Raw genomic sequence first — 14,651 nt, 5'->3', positions numbered from 1 at the left:
CGTCTGACATACTTTGGGCATGTCGCAAGGAGGGACCGGTCCTTGGAGTGGGACATCATGTTTAGGAGAGTGGAGGGACTGTGCAAGAGAGGAAGACCCTCGATGAAATGGATCAATTCTGTGAGTGGAGTGGTGGGAATGAGTGTGTTTGAGACGGTGAGGTTGGTACAGGATAGAACGGCATTTAGGGCTCTTGTATATGGGGTCAGCATGAGTCGCAAGAGACTCGATGGAACATAACAACAGCAACAAGTAATTAGATAGAAAAGTTCTTGGTGTTCTTTAAAGAGAAGGGAAGAAAGGAGGAGGAAGTGTTGACCATGCATTATATGTTTTCTGCTTTAAACCAGAGGTGGCCACGCTGGAGCAGGCATCAGAATCATGGGGACCCATTGACTACAGACTGCTGCTCTCCACACCCAGAGTTCCAGCTCCAGTTAGTCTAGGATGGAGCCTGAGACATAGCATTCTACCTCATCTCCCGGTGATGCTGCTGCTGTTGGTTGGAGGTGCCCACTTTGAGACTCTCTGCTTTAAATGGTCTCACTTAGTCCTTGGTTGTTATTGGGTCAGTTTGAATCCTAATAATCACATGTGACAGACTAGAGCAGTCCCAGAGTGTTTTCTTGGCTGTGTTTTCCAAGTCTTTGTCCCCTCGAGTCTCCTCCAGTTCAAGCCACCAAATTTCCATTAACAGCTGAGGACTTAACCTTACTGTTGTCTACATTTTGCAGATGGAAAAAAACAGAAGTTCACAAAGCTTAAACAACTTTACTTAATGGCACATCCTGTAAGTAAAGGGCAGTGTGACTTCAAATCCTTGCTCTGTTCAAGGCACCATTCTATAAGAAAAAGGGAAATGAATCAATACTTTTCAGTGGTTGGTTCCTTCCTTCCCCGCCTCCCACCCCCTAATCATGTAGCTAAGGAAATAAAAAAGAAAAACAATGTTCAATAACAATGTAATGCCTTTCATTTTAACAGCTTAGCGATAACAATTAATCTCTGCAGTTCCTCTGGTATGGAAGTAATGAAGTGAACTGACAAACGGGAATACACAAATACACTCTGTGAGGGGCCACAGCTTTCATGCTATTCCTTGAAAATGAAAACGTCTGTGAGAATGAAATATTGATGGTGTCCTTATTTCAATCACCAAACTCCAAACTTGAAACTCGACTAAGAGGTGGAAAATAAGACAGAAACAAGTAATTACAAAATCCATTAACTTTGTCCATTGAGAGAGAACCGTATTTGTCTATGTGAATAAATGAGGAAATCAAAGCTGGTGAATTTTTCTGTAAGGTGAGTCAGTAAATCAATGACTCGGCTGCGGGTCCCAGCCATCACTGAGTGCCTGATGTGTCAGCCTGGGGAATGATGAGTGTCTGTTCTATATTTATTACTCCAGCACAACTTGCCTCTATCACCCCCAACCCCGTTATATACATATGAAGCTCTGGCAGCCTAGTGGTTGAGGAGGTGCGCTGCCAACCGAAATGCATGTGCTTTGAATTCACCAGTTGTTCCACAAGAGACAGATGAGTGATTTACAGATCCTGGGTGATTTACAGCTTCTGGGAACACGCTTGGAGGTTCAGCTGTGAGTCTGTTCTGATTCAATGGCTCGTAACAACAACAACAACAACAACAACAAATATATGTATAAAATGAAACCTGGTGTTTGAAAGGCAAGGATGGATTTTATCGCAAACCTTGGCCTAGTCTGTAGAGAGTTGTGCTACTAACGCAAGGGTTCTGCTTCTCTGGAATTTAAAATCCACCAGCAGCTCCTAGGGAGAAAGAGCAGCAGTCTTCTCGTGTGTGGTTTACAGCCTCAGAAACGGAATGGGGTGGGAAGGGAGGGTGTGTGCACGCGTGTGTCTGTTCCGACTCTGTGGCAATGCCTATCATGTTAGGATGAGGCATAGAAGAGGGGGAGCAAAAGGAGGAGGGCCTGTAGTGAAGGTGTGCTTACTTGGCCGTCTGAATACAAGAGTCTCATCCTCTGGCCAGGCTCCTCCTAGGCTTGGAACACAAAGGAGAACACTTGGCTCATCCAAATGGAACAGGTTTGCTCGTGATGGGCTTTAACATGGAGCCAACAACCTTTTATGAACGGTTCACTGACGGGCAGTGGAAACACAATGAGGACTTTTGCATGTAGGGAGGATACAGGCTGTACTGCTCATGTCCACTCCCAGAGGGGTCTCACTGCCACCTGAAATAGCCAAACCAAACCTGTTACCATTGGATCAGTTCTGGTGCTGTAACATGTAAAGGAAGTATCAGGCTTCTGGCTGAAGGCCAGTAGGTAGAATCCACCAGCTGCTCCTTGGGAGAGACATGAGCACTCTTCCCCATAATGATTTTCAAACCTCAGAAACCTGATAGAGGGTCGCTATGAGTAAGACTCAACAACAGTGGTTTTGGGGTTGGTTTTTTTTTTTTTTTGGACAGAGTAGAACTTCCTACAGGGTGTGCAAGGCTGTAAATCTATTTGCACGAGGTCCCAAAGGGGTATGAAGGAGTTAATGTTGGTGAAGATGTTCTCTAAAGGATGATGCCTGGTGTACCTCAAGGCCTCACGGTGACTCACGGACACGCGTGCTATTGTTGTCTAGTTGATTTCCCTTCTCTCTTTATCTCCCTTCCTTCTTTTCTTCATTCATTCATTCATTCATTCATTCATATTTCAGCCAATATCTATGAGAGCTTTCACCAAAGCTCACTGCTGGTATGTGAATTCCAGCCCTGTGACCTTCCATTAGATTTCTGAGGTGGTAAATCTTTACTGTAGCAAACTGCCCGTTTTTCTTCTGAGGAGCAACTGGTAAATTTGAGCTAACAACTTTCTGGTTAGTAGTGCAAGGCAAAGTGCAGTGTGCCACAGGGCTCCTGAAGGCTTACTGGGATTGTTAGGTGCTGATGAATTGACTTTGACTCAAAACTGTTCTATGAACAAAAATTAAAAATGGAAACATTACCTTATCCAACACCATCTTCATGATTCCTGCCATGCTCTGAACAGAGCAAGATAACACTGCATGGTTTCAAATCTTGAAAAATGTGTGTCAGAGTTGTATCCTTTCTCCACATCTATTCAGTCTCTATACTGAGCAAATAATTTGAGAAGCTGGACTCTATAGAAAAGAATGCGGCATCAGGATAAGAGGAAAAGTCATCAACAACCTACATTATGCAGATGACACAACTTCGCTTGCCCCAAATTAGGAGGAATTGAAATGCTTGCTGTAGAAGATCAAAGACTACAGCCTTCACTATGGATTGCATAGCAACATCAAGAAGACAAAAAGTCCTTACCACTGGATTGATAAGCAACATGATAGATGGAGAAAAAGATTGAAATTGTCAACATTTTAATCATTCAGGAGATAAGAAGATATATTGTATTAGGTATGTCTACTGTTAGAGACTTTTCCAAATCACTAAGGAGCAATGATGTCATTCTGAAGAATAAGGTGTGCCTGATTCAGGCCAGGGTCTTTTCCGTTATTTGTTATGTGTCTGAGAGTTGGACAATGAATAAGGATGTCAGAAGATGTGCAGCCAAAGTGCTCCTTGGAGGGAAGGGGCACATACTTTTGATATGTTGCTAAGAAAGGATATTCCTTGTAAAAAGATATCATGCTTGGAAAGGTGGAGGGTTGACAAGGTAAATCAACAAAATTAATGCAAGAATGGGCTGAGGAGTGTCAAAAATAATGAGAATGGCACAGGATAGGACAGGATTGAGATCTGTTGTTCATAGAGTTGCTATCAGTCATACTTGACTCGACAGCGTCTATTAACAACATTCACTGTGTCTATCTACTTTGTTGAGAGTCTTCTTCTACTTCACCAACCGTCCTCTTTTCAAGCAAGATGTTTGTTGCTTTCAAGGACTGTCTGCTCCCGACAACATTTCCAAATGTGTGAGTTGAAGTTTCACTATCCTTGTCTCTAAATAGCATCCTGGCTGCACTTATTCTAAGACAGACTTGTTTGTTCTTTTGTAGTGTATGGTCTGCTCAATATTGTTTGCAAATACTACACTACAAAGGTATATTTTGACTTTTTGTATTCCTTGTCCAAATTTCACATATATATGCAACAGTTAAAAAAAAAATAGTGTAACTTGAATCAGGTGCACGTAAATCTTTAAAGTGACTTCCTTGCTCTTTAGCATTTTAAGAGGCCCTTGACAGTGGATTTTCCCACTGCAGTACACCTTTTGATTTCTTGACTGCTGCTCCTCTGGTGCTGATTGTGGACATATGTGACAATCTCAATCTTTTCTCCATTTATCATGATTTGACCCATTAGTCAAGTTGTAAGGATTTTGAGGGTTTTTTTGGTGTTGAGATGTAATCAAAATTGAAAGCTATAGTCTTTGATCTCCTTTAGTAAGTGCTTTACATTTTCACTTTCTACAAGCAGAATTGTGTCATCGGCACAGTAAAGGTTGTTGATGAGTCTTCCTTCAGTCCTGATGCTGCGTTCTTCTTCTTCTTCAGAGAGTATGCCTTCTTGGGTTATTCACCCAGCATGCAGACTGAATAGATATGGTGAAAGGATACAACCTTGACACACACCTTTTCAGATTTTAAACCAGGCAGTATACTCTTTTTTTTTTTGTTCAAGAGCTGCTTCTCAGTCTGTGTACAGGTTCCACATAAGCACAATTAAGCATTCTGAGATTTCCATTCTTCTTAATGTTACCCATACTTTATGATGATGCATACAGGCAAATGTCTTTGCATAGTGAAAAAAACCCCAACAAACCACAAGTAAACATCTTTTTGGTATAATGCATTCAGTTAAGAACCACCTGACCTGAGCACTGATGCACTTTGTTCCACAGCCTCTTTTGAGTTTAGCATGAATTTCCGGCAATTCTTTGTTAATATACTACACCAATCATTTAAAAATAATCTTCAGCAAGACTTTACTTACATATCTTAATGCTATTGTTCTATAATTTCTGCACTCAGGATCATCGTTTTTTGGAGATGGGCACAGATGTGAGTCTCTTCCAGTCAGTTGGCCAGGCTGCTATCTTCCAAGTTTTTTGGCATAGACCAGTGAACACATTCAGAGCTGCATCTGCTTGCAAAAACACCTCAGTTGGTATTCTGTCAATCCCTGGAGCCTTCCCCACCCCTTGCCCAAATGTCTTCAGTGCAGTTTAGACTTCTCCTTTAGTACCATTGGTTCTTTCTGGGTTTGGCTGAGCACAGTGTACTTTATTGATGGTACATGACAAGATGGGCTTTTTAAGCCTTTCCCCTTTCTCAGGACGACTAGATGGAAACTGTGTCAAGGATGTGAGATCCTCAGTGTGTGGGGCAGGGATTGAGCAGGGGCAAGAACTGTCCAGCAGCTGAGGGTCTCTCTTCTGGTGCTGTTGTTGGAGCTGGAGATCCAAGGGGCTCTTATTCTTTGGGAGCCATAACCACACTGTTGCTGTAGCCAAATTCATTGTCAAATAAGGAAATGAGTTTGACAAAGTGATCATTCAGGCAAATGCCAGCCCCAGCATCAAAGGTGGAAAAGTGGGTTTCAAGTCACAGGAGACAACCTGGTCTTCAGTGTATTCCAGGATACACTTTAGGGACCCTTCTGATTCCTTTTCTACTACCTTCTTGATGCCCTCATGTCTGGAAGCTGTTTTCCAGATGGCAGGTCAGATCCATGACTGACACATTGGAGGTGGGGACATGGAAAGCCAGGCCAGTAAGTTTCCCATTCAGCTCAGGGATGACCTTGCCCACAGCCGTGGCAGTGCTAGTTGGTACATGGATGATGTTCTGGGAAGCTCCACAGATATCACACTGTAGCTTTCCAAAGGGGCCATCCATAGCTTTCTGTGTGGCAGTGATGGCATGGACAATGGTCATGAGTCCCTCTGTGATGCCAGAGTTATCATGAATCATCTTGTCTGAGGGGCCAAGCTGTTGGTGGTTGTACAGGAGGCATTGCTGAGAGTCATGAGAGAGTTGTCATACTTCTCATGGTTCATGCCCTTCACAAACATGGGGGCATCAGCAGAAGGAGCAGAGACGATTATCCATTTGGTACCACTCTTAAAGTGAGCCCCAGCTTTCCTTCTCTTAGGATATAAAGACACTACTGGACTCTACCTCATATATTTAACATCTGTATCACCCCACTTGATGTTGGTAAGATCTTGCTCCAGGAAGATAGTGAAGGCTTTCCCATTGATGACAATCTTTGACAGTGTCCATTCTCAGCCTTGACAGTGCCATTGAACTTGCCATGGGAAGAATCACACTGGAATATACAAACTTTGTAGTTGGGGATCAATGAAGAGGTCATTGATGGCAACAACATTTCCATTTCCAGAGTTCATAGATTTGTTTTCATTTTCTTCAGCTTCAGTTTCAATTTGCATCAGAGCAATTGCTGGTTTGTTCTACAGTCAGTCCATGACCTTATTCTGACAGACGGTATTGAGCTTCTCCACTGTGTCTTTCCATAGTTAAGGTTAATTTGATTTTTGTATATTTGTCCGGTGAGATCCATGTGTCCAGCTGTAATTTATGTTTTTTTAAGAAAGGTATTTGCAATGAATAAGTTGTTGGTCAGACAACACTCTGCCATGTGATCTTTAGCCTCGTTACTATCATCAAGGGCATATTGTCTTACTACTGGTCCTCCTTTGTTTCAAACTTTGCCTTCTCATTAATTCATTGACTTGGAATGAGAGGAGACTGCCCATCTTTCTCCCACAGAGCAGCTGGCAGATTTGGACCACCACCTGGCTTCCTTGTTGCCTTCTATCCCCCTGAGATTTACACCCTGTGAAAACCCACTAGAGGGTCAGCTATGAGTTGGTTCTGACTTGAGAGCACATACCGACAGCGTCTGAGCAAATCACCAGTTATTAGTAATGTATCTTGGCTGCATGTTCAAGCAATTTCAGACTGGAGATAACAACTTCTGTCTACTGGTAGAAATGATCAATTTCTTATATTTGACTTTGATGGTTGGTACATATATTTGAATAATAGTTGTATTAACATTTGGAATATTTATATGTATCCCTTGTATGCATATGGATATTATCTTATCACAAACAGCATTGCATTTCAAGATCATAAAATATTCTTTTTTGTCAGTGAATGCAACACCATTCTTCTTTAATTTGCCAGTCTGTCATAGTAAATATATGATTTTCTGTTTGAAAATATCCAATATCAGTCCCTCTCGTCTCACTAAAGCCTAAGATGTCAGTCTTTGTGTGTTCCATTTCATTTTTGACAGCTTCCAATTTTCCTACATTCATATTTTGTATATTATTAATTGATGTTTGCAGCTGTTTCTCCTAATCTTTAGTCTTGCCACATCAGCAGTTAAAGGTCTTCCAGGGAGTGAAAACTTTACTCCATCTGTGCCATTAAGGTAGTTTGAGGAGGCATTTCTTCCCCAATTATAGATATGCTTTCCCTAGCTATAGTTTGGGAGTGAGTGGCATCCACTTCCTAAACAACATGCCCCTGGAAATTCTATGAACTTTGATAAATGTCGATAGTTGAAGAGGGGCTTGAGGCCTTTTGTTCATAGGGTCGCAATGAGTTGTGCTCAACTCAAAGGCAATCAACAACGACAACTCTTGTGGTGTGTATTGTGTTGTTGTTGTTGTTGTTATGTGCCATTTAGTCACTTGCGACTCATACTGACGCCATGTACAAGAGCCCTAAACGGTGTTCTATCCTGTGCCAACCTCGCCGTTTCAAACACACTCATTCCCACCACTCCACTCACAGAATTGATCCATCTCATCGAGGGTCTTTCTCTCTTGCGTCGCCCCTCCACTCTCCCAAACATGATGTCCCTCTCCAAGGACCAGTCCCTCCTTGCAACATGCCCAAAGTATGTCAGACAAAGCTTCAGAATCCTTGACTCCAAAGAGCATTCTGGCTTCACCCTCTCCAGGACAAATCTGTTTGTTTTCCTAGCAGTCCATGGTATATTCAACACTCTTCTCCAGCACCACAGCTCAAAGGCATCAATTCTCTTTCTATCATCCCTATTCACTGTCCAACTCTCCGATGCACATAGCATGTAATTGCGAAGACTATAGCCTGGATCAGGTGCACCTTAGTCTTCAGCCTGATGTCGTTGCTCTTCAGTACTCTTGAGAGGTCCCTCACAGCTGACTTTCCCAATGCAATTTGTCTCCTGATTTCTTGGCTGCTGTTACCAAGAGTGTTGACTGTGGAACCAATTAAACTAAAACTGTCAACTATCTTGATCTCTTCACCATCCATACTGAGGCTGCCAATTGCCCTGTTAGGAATACAAAGATACCCCAAACATGGCTTCTACTTAAAATGAATCCAACTTCCATTGCCAAATGGCCCAGCTGATAGGGAAGTCTAATTTAACACGTTGCTGCAAATGACGGCAAAATGTGTTTCCAAGCATGGTCATCAATTTAAAAGTGTGTGGCAACATCTTAATATGATTTACCCAACACAAATGTCAAGTAACATGCAGCTCACTGGAAGGAAAAGACTCTCAAACCTGGCAGACTTGGATGGGAATCCTAGTTGACTCCCTGGAGCCCCCACTTCCTCATTTAAAAAATGACAGTGAATAGTACGTGGAGAAGAAAAGAGACAAATAGATCAGTAGAACAGAATAGAAAGCCGAGAAATAGAGTCACACAAATACAGTCAACTGATCTGTGGCAAAAAAGCAAAGCAACTCAATGCAGAGGGTCTTTTCTTAATAAATGCTGCATATATCTTTCACAAATACGGATCATGACTCAAAATGTTATCAGAAACCTATAAGTCAGTTGCCAAACTCTACAATTTCAAGATAATAACATACCAGAAAATCTGGGTGACTTTGGGCTTGGCAGTAACTCCATCCACTTACCCTCCTTTATTTAATAGCCTTTCCCTTCAATGAGTTGAGTATGTGTCTTTCATCTACATCTAATCACCTGCTCTTCTCACCTTCTCTTCCTCCCCCATCCGTGCTACCATCAAAGAGCTTTTTTTTTCTGTATAGGTTTTTTTTTTTTACTTTCTGTAAGAGGAACTCATACAGTAGTTGTCCATTTTTTACTGACTTATGCATATTACTTTCAGATCCATCATTCAAACACAAGCTATTAAAATTTTTATGAACAATAAAAATGGCTAACTTCAGCTCTAGGATAGAATTCTTAAAGGAATTTCAAGAATAAGTCACAGAATGGGAGAAAATATTTGTAAAACATATCTGATAAGGACTTATATCCAAAATAGTTTTTCAAGTTAGATGATTGGGACCTCCTAAAAATGAAATGTTTATGTGCATCAAAAGCCTTCTCTGAAGATTAAGAAGAGAATCTCCAGGCTGAGAATGTATATTTGGCAATGACAAGAGACTCATCTCTGAGCATCATTAAAAATTAATCAAGAATTTGTGAAGTACTGTACAACATGGGTGAATCTAGAACAAATTATACTGAATGATATAAACCAGTCATAAAAAAAGACAATGATGATATAAGACCACTATTATAAGCTCTAATGAAAGTTTTACACATAGAATCAATCTCAGAGGGGAAAATAGAGATGGGAAGAAGGGCAGAGGAGGATGAACGTTATTAAATAGGCCCCATAAGAAAAAAGCCCCATAACACTCTTGGCACCAGCAGTCAGGAAATCAAAAGACGAATTATATTAGGAAAGCCTGCTGTCAGGAACCTCTCTAGAGTACTGAAGAGCAGTGATGTCAGTCGAGACTAAGGCACACCTGATTAAGGCCCTGGTCTTCATAATTACTTGCTATGCCTCAGAGAGCTGGATAATAACTAAGTATGATAGAAAAAGGATTGATGTCTTTGAGTCGTGGTGTTGGAGAAGAGTGTTGAATGTCCCGTGGACTGCCAGGAGAACAAACAGGCCTGTCCTGGAGAGAGTAAAACAAGGATGCTCCCTGGAGGCAAGGATTTTGAAGCTCCATCTCACATACTTTGGGAACATGGCCAGGAGGGACCCAGTCCTTGGAGAGGGATGTTATGTTTGGAAGGGTGGAGAGACAGCACAGGAAAGGAAGATCCAGAATAATATGGATTGTCTCAGTGACTGGAGATATGGGATTTGGTATGTTGGAGACAACGAGATTGGCTCAGGATAGGGCAGGTTTCAGAGCTAATGTACACAGAGTTGCTATGGGTCACAGGCAACTCAATGTCACATAACAACAACAATAGCACCTGCGCACTCAAGATGTGTGACTTCACCAAGGACCAGAGTGCAGAGTTCAAGGATACCTTCTAGCCATTTAACTAAACAGCCAGTGTGGGAATGGGATGAGGGCCCAGGGCTAGAACCCCACCATCACCATGGTGCTCAAGGTCCTGAGAAATCCTAAGTGAGAAAATGAACGTGAAGTTGATGGATTTTGAGTACTTCCTGCCCATGCTCCAGACTTGGGCCAAGAACAAGGACCAGAGCACCTATGAGGACTATGTTAAAGGCCTTCAAGTGCTTGACAAGGAAGGGAGCGGCACTGTCATGGGCGCTGAAATCCAGGATGCCCTATGATAGGGGAAGAAGTAGAGATGCTGGTGGAAGAGCACAAGGCCAGCAATGGTTGTATCTTTTTTTTTTTTCTTTTCTTTTTCTTTTTTTTCTTATGCGTGTACCGTCAAATTGGATCTGACTGGTACAGGAGGCGACTGTTCCTCCTTCTTCAGCAGAGCATCTGGTGGATTTGAACTGTGCACTTCTGGGATTGCAGTGCAATGGTTGTATCAACTATGAAAATCTCATCCATATGGTGCTGAATGGCTGAAGGCAGCATTTCCTGTGTCCCCAGAGTCCTGTGCCTTTCCTGTGTGTAGCCCTGAAAGCCTCCTCAGCTGTCACAGCTCCTTTCCTCTCTCATCTCTTTTAGATAATGCTTGCTAGCACTATTCACCAAATAAATTTGCTCTCTATGCCTAACAAATTTATTAAGATAGGTATGCTGGGGGAAATCTCAATACCAACAAGGAAGTGGAAGCAGCAAGTATTCTTTGGGGCTAGAGATTCCTGTACCAGCCAGACCAGAATCTGCACAGAACAGCAGCAGCCTCAGCAGAGAACCCAAAACCAATCTGAGATGGAGCTGACCTGGGACTGCTGCCCCGCAGAGCCAGAGACGGACACCTTAACTGTGAGGGCTGAGGGAACTTCACAGCACTGACCTAAGTCATGAGACTGAAGGTCAAAGGGCCTGCAGCTGTGCTGGAGAAGCTGTCTGGACTGAAGGATCGTATCCTCCTGCCAACCTGAATGATAATCTTTCAACTTGGCTCCACAGTCAATACTCTCGGCACCAGCAGCCAGGAAACTAAAAGACGTATTGCCATGGGAAAGTCTGCTGTTAGGGACCTCTCCAAAGTACTGAAGAGCAATGGTGTCTCTTTAGAGACTAAGGTGCATCTGATACAGGCCATGGTCTTTGCTATCACTTGTTATGCATCACAGCGTTGGAGAATGACTAAGGAGCATATAAGGAGAATTGATGCCTTTGAGCTTTGGTGCTAGAGAAGAGTATTGAGGGTACTATGGACTGCTAGAAAAACAGACTCACCCTGGAAAGGGTCAAACCTGGCTGCTCCTTGGAGGCAGAGATTCTGAGGCTCTGTCTAACATACTTTAGACATGTTGTAAGGAGGGACAGGTCCTTGGAAAGGGACATCATGCTTGGGAGGGTGGAGGGACATTGCAGAAGGGGAAGGCCCCCTATGAGGTGGACTGATTCAGTGATTGAGGTAATCGGGATGGGTGTGTCAGAGACGGTGCGATTGGCACAGGACAGAGCAGAGTTTAGGGCTGTTGTACATAGGGTTGCTATGAGTTGCAAGCGACTTGACGGCACATAACAACAACAAGAACAACAACAATAAGCTCCATAACCATGGGGAAGAAAGAGAGATACTGAGTCAAGAGAAAGACGACACATAATAAGGAGATGATTAGACATTATAATTAAGTAACTACATTAATCAATGGCAATTTATGTGATAAAACAAAATGCCTATGAATTTTTGTTTGAAAACCCAATATGATTTGTAAACTTTCACTCTAAAGAAAGTTTTCTAAAACCCTCAACAATAAAAACCCCCAAAAACCTGAAATTACAACATCTGAATATTTGACTCAAAGCCTTACAGAAAATATGATATGTTGTTGTTGTTATGTGCCATTGATTGGACTATGATTCATAGTGATCCAATGCACAGTAGCCCTGAAACCTGCCTGCCCTGTCCTGAGCCTGTTTCACTGTCTCCAGCATGGAGCCTGTCCTCATTACCCCAGTCACTGTGTCAATCCATTTCATCTGGGATCTTCCTCTCCTGCGCTGTCCTTCCACCCTTCCAAGCATGATGTCCTTCTCCAAGGACTGGTCCCTTCTGGCCACATGCCCAAGTATGTGAGACGGAGCTTCACAATCCTTGCTTCTAAGGATTAGCCTGGTTTCATCCTCTCCAGAACAGACCTGTTTGCTCTCCTGGCAGTCCATGGTATGTTCAATACTCTTCTCCAGCACTACTACTCAAAGGCATCAATTCTTCTTCTGTCATCCTTGGTCATTATCCAGGAGCTCTGGTGGTCTCATAGTAAGAAGCTGTGCTGCAATCCCAAAGGCTTGTGGTTTGAATCCACCAGCTGCTCCATGGGAGAAAGATGAGCAGTCTCCTATTTGATTAATTGCCTCTGAAAACCTGCTGGAGGGTCAGTCATGAGTCTCTTCCAACTCAGTAGCACACAACAACCACCACAAAATGTAATATACTGAACAGCTCCTTCCTCAAGCATCGACAAGAACAACAAAATCTTTAACTTTGGCCAGCACAAAGTCACACCTGGCCATGGTTTCTCCATAGCAATGCCACAGTCTCTCCACCGCCATCACCAGGGTCTCGCTGTCACCAGGGTCTAGCTCTCCTCAAGTCTTGCTGCTCAGGGTGGGAAGCACTCTTTCTCTTATTCTAGTCTCACAGCTACTGATGATATACAAGACCATGTACCTGTGGTTAAGACAGCTGGAGACCCGAGGGGGCTTTAAAAAACCCCAACTTTAGGCTAACACCACGTTCACATTGTGTTTCATACATTCCAGTACAGTGGGTTTATAAAATCAATCCCCATTGAATTATTCCCACCACTACCCCATATTTCTGGGTCTCTGCCAGATATTTCCCATTTTCTTTATCCCTCCTTCCACCCATCAAATTGTGTGACCCTATGATTTCCCCACCTTGAAGAGAGCTAGACCCTGGTGACAGCGAGACCAATCTCTCCACATCCTCTCTGACATTTATTGCTTACTGTCCTGTCCACCTTTGCCACTGCTACTGGGTTGAGATGGTATCTCATTGTAGTTTTGATTTTCATCTCTTTTATTGTCAGTGATTTTGAGCATTTCTTAATGTGTCTGTTTGCTATCTGAATGCCTTCCTATGTGAAAAGTCTTTCCATGTCTTTTGCCCATTTTGTAGCTGGTTATCAGCCTTATTATTACGGAAGCCCTGTAGGTTTCTGTAGACTTTTGTTATGAGACCCCTGTTTGAGATGGTATTGCCAAACTTTTTTCCCCAGTTAGTAGGTTTTCTTTTCACTCTATTGGAAAAAGATTTTGATGCACACTAGAATATAATCTTTAGAAGGTTCCATCCATCAATTTTATCCTCTCCTGGTTGTGCACATACATTGTGGTTTAGAAAATTAATCTCTGTCGATCCATGCCCACCATTACCCCACCTCAAAGGCATCTATTCTTATCAGGTCTTCCTTATTTATTGCCCAACTTTTACCTGCATATGAGGTAATTGAAAATCTTGGATAAGGCACACTGTAGTCCTCAGGGTGACATCTTTGCACTGTAAAGAAGTCCTTGGCAGTATATTTGCCCAGTATAGCATATCATTTGATATCTTGACTGCTTCTTTTATGGATGGTGTTTGTGGATGCAATTAAAATTTTTTCATAATTTATCATAATGTTGTTTATTTATCTTATGAAGAATTGTGTTTTATGTTTAGATATTATCCATACTGAAGGCTAGAGGGTTTTTTTTTATTTCATCAGTAAGAATTATCTTCCTTTTCTTTAAGCAAGCTCACATCATGTGCATATCAATGAATGGTAAATCCCAAACACTGACATCACCAAATGTTGGAAGCACGTAGAACAATAGGAACTCTTAATTCATAGCTGTTGGGGATGCAAATTTGTAACATGGTCACTGTGGAAGACATTCTGGCTAATGTTGTCTTTCAGAGCTAAACATATACTTACTCTTCAGTTTAGCAGTTGAACTCTTAGGTATTTATTTACCCAAGTGAGATAAAACTCATATCTACATTAAAAACTTACACATGAATACTTATAGCACCTTTATTTGTAATTACACAAAATTGGAAGCAATCATGTTGTTCCTTAATAGGTGAATAAATAAACTGTAGTGCATATATAAAATGGAGTATTAATTAGTGACAAAAATAAATGCATTGTCAAGGTAAAATGTGGAGGAAATGTAAATGCATATCACTAAGTTAAATTACCAGACAATGTCACACACAGGCAAAGTATTGCGGAAAATTATTTTAAAATGGCTAGAGTAGTAGTACAACA

The 14,651-nt window shown here is 42.0% G+C and overlaps 2 pseudogenes; one reads left to right on the top strand and one right to left on the bottom strand.

The window, feature by feature from the left end:
* Positions 1-5,435: 5,435 nt before the first annotated feature.
* LOC102862748 lies at positions 5,436-6,373 on the bottom strand (annotated as a pseudogene).
* A 3,880-nt stretch (positions 6,374-10,253) lies between these two features.
* LOC102856790 lies at positions 10,254-10,821 on the top strand (annotated as a pseudogene).
* The last annotated feature ends 3,830 nt before the right edge of the window (positions 10,822-14,651 follow it).

The sequence above is a fragment of the Elephantulus edwardii genome, unplaced genomic scaffold (genome assembly GCF_000299155.1).
Source record: "Elephantulus edwardii isolate Elephantulus edwardi_28Jun2011 unplaced genomic scaffold, EleEdw1.0 scaffold00176, whole genome shotgun sequence".
Taxonomy (NCBI): domain Eukaryota; kingdom Metazoa; phylum Chordata; class Mammalia; order Macroscelidea; family Macroscelididae; genus Elephantulus; species Elephantulus edwardii.
The sequence above is the reverse complement of the archived record's forward strand: the minus strand, read 5'-3'. Positions and strand labels throughout refer to the sequence as shown.